The sequence below is a fragment of the Gigantopelta aegis genome, chromosome 8 (assembly GCF_016097555.1).
Source record: "Gigantopelta aegis isolate Gae_Host chromosome 8, Gae_host_genome, whole genome shotgun sequence".
Lineage (NCBI taxonomy): Eukaryota > Metazoa > Mollusca > Gastropoda > Neomphalida > Peltospiridae > Gigantopelta > Gigantopelta aegis.
This window is the reverse complement of record NC_054706.1, coordinates 32,092,954-32,095,820: the sequence shown is the minus strand read 5'-3', so window position 1 is coordinate 32,095,820 and position 2,867 is coordinate 32,092,954.

The following is a 2,867-nucleotide window of genomic DNA, read 5'->3' as shown; positions in this document are numbered from 1 at the left end:
TGTTTAACTTTAACACCTCTGCTCGGATCGTGCGCAGGCGTTATTAATATCAAACAAACATAGGTCCATTAACTAGTTCAGCCGGTCATGATATCGTAATAAGTGGCGAACCGGTGTCAAGCACATGTTATTATATCCAGTATGTTCCATTATTTATCGATTCACAGTGGAACCGTGACCACTGACTGGTATATGTATATATATATATATATATATATATATATATATATATATATATATATATATATATATATATATATATCATAAACACTGCCTTTGGTACGAACACACAATAAATTTATCCATGCAAACGGCCAACACTCGAGTCGAACATTATTATCGTCGACACCGTAATCTGCATGTAGAGTAACACCCTTTAATTTCGGCATGCTATGTATAGACCCATCACTACCTCAACCACAACACCATAAACACACCTTTTTTTGCAAAGCGTCCAGCTTAGAAAAAAACAAAAAACCCACACAATTATTTATCAAAATAACAATCAGTTCATGTATTCAGATTTTCAAGAGGTATGTAAGTGTAGTATATATTATTTATTTCCACTCCAGTTTGTTTGTCGCCGTACAATCATCCGCCCGAAGTAGAAAATTCACCCGAATGTACACAAACAAATACAATGCTATGGACATATACGTATAATAACGGCTGTATTCTACTGAACTCCTGGACAAGTGGCGGCTTTCACCGAGTGCTATATATAATATTAGCCGAATTTATTGCTTTAAGACTATTGATAGTCTTGTACAATATATACTTGTGAAAGTCCTTGTAATTATACGGGGGCTTGCTTTGCCATTGTTCAATCTAAAGAGATTATTGTACGATTTGTTATGGAATAGGAGAGTGTCTTAAAAACGTCTATCTTCCTAAAGTGGTTTATAAAGCTATTTGACCAGAGTCGTAAAATACACGGTCAACAACTGCTATTAGGATCTGTTTACAAACCAATGAATTAAAACATTTTACATTTTTACGTGCTTATTCAGTGGCGAATCCGAGGATTGGGGGGTTGGGTCTTGGGTATGTACCCCAAGGCTTCATGTACTGTAGTAAAACCTCAAAGTGCAATGAAAATAAATAAATTGGAAAATTAAATAAAATTATTGCAACAAAAGCAAAATTTTCTGAAACTGCAAAAGTCAACACCTCCATAAAACATTATGTCGGTCTCATCATAGAGCCATAATAGTTTATTATTAGCCTACATAAGATAATATATATAAAACCTATATATTGGCAATTGTAAATTCTTATTCTTATTAGAGCCCCCCCCCCCCCAAACTTTTTTGAAGAGTATATAATATTATATGTGTTCTTATTGGTCGAAACCAGTAGCATGACCTGTGAATAGTAATATTAATATTGCCCTCAGTCGGTTTCACCGATCCTATCAAAAGTACTATTTTCATCGTAAATTTAACCAATGTCAATGGAAAACAAATAATAGAAACAATTATATACCTATTAATGAGTAGGTAACGTTTGGTAGCCTAAGGACATATAAATTTCCTGGATATTCTCCAAATAAAAAGGCTCGTGACTCGAGCAGGAAACGTGACACCCCTATTTTGTATGAAAAGGACGTAAGCAGAGTACCTATTTAAAGTTACATTCTCTGGTTACCATATTATAACATCATGTACAAATGTGAAATACAAGCTCAAATGCACTTTTAAAAAAGTCGTGTGTATTCGCTATGAACGGATATCGTCAAACGTATACGCTTGATTCGTCGCCTGTGCCGCCATAGCTCGGCAAAGCACAAACGACAGCCTGTTGTCAGTTTCAGTTAACACGTGAGTTTGCCGATTTCAAATTGTAGGGTTCGTCTCAAAAAATTAAAAGAGAAATCTTGCGCTGTACGAAGAACGTTCGGTTGAGGATACGGTACTAGAGTCTTTAGTTAAAACCGGTTTGATCTTGACAACGTATTATCGACAGTCGTACCTTCCTATTTCAGAATTGATATTTTATAAAGTGTTAGTAGAACTTTCAAAGTTTAGTTTGTATACTAGTAACACATTAATCATGTATATATTTTTAAAATAAAATAAACTAAAGTAGACAATGAACGTTTTCACTTCTTAATTTTACGTGTTAAAATCGACAAATTCAAATAAATATTATTTCGTTTGGAAAGGCTAAAGTTGGCGTTGTACCATACCTCTATGGATATAAATATGTTTTGGAGATATGAGACGACCCCTCAATCAAGACAGTTAAATTTGTTAAAAAATTGCGGTCTTCCGAACTGATTCACGATGAGAACAGACGTGTCGCCTTGTACTCTCGAGGCCCGATCAGCCGCCGTTGGCAAGAGGAAGGCAACATCACCAACCAACCAGCCAGCCAAGACCGAGAGACCAGCGCCGGTAGTCGCCCCCCCCCCCCCCCCCCTCATCCCCCGAAGAGTCCGAGTGGACCGTCGCAGTGAGCGGACTGAAGAAACACCTTCATTAGTACATGCAGGGGGACACGACAGACCCGACCAAGCTCCGTGGCAGTTACCTCAACGCGGACTGGAGACCGCTGGAGGACGGCAGCGAGTACTAACTTCACAGCAAGATGTTCGATACTCACCACACCGTAGTCGTGACGCACCGGAGGGAGCAGACCTATAGACAGGCCATACTTTCGAACAAGTTGGACAACCGGAATCTACATAAGATGATCCGAGCGGTCTGCGGCCCCGACTACGGTACGGTAGTCAGTACCCTGTTACGACGCCAACATCTGCTGCCGAACCTCCGGGACACTCCAGCCTCGCCGACGTAACAACTTAACGGCCTTAACGAGGCCACTCACGTGGACGTATAGATCGGACTTAAAAAACTTTTAGACCT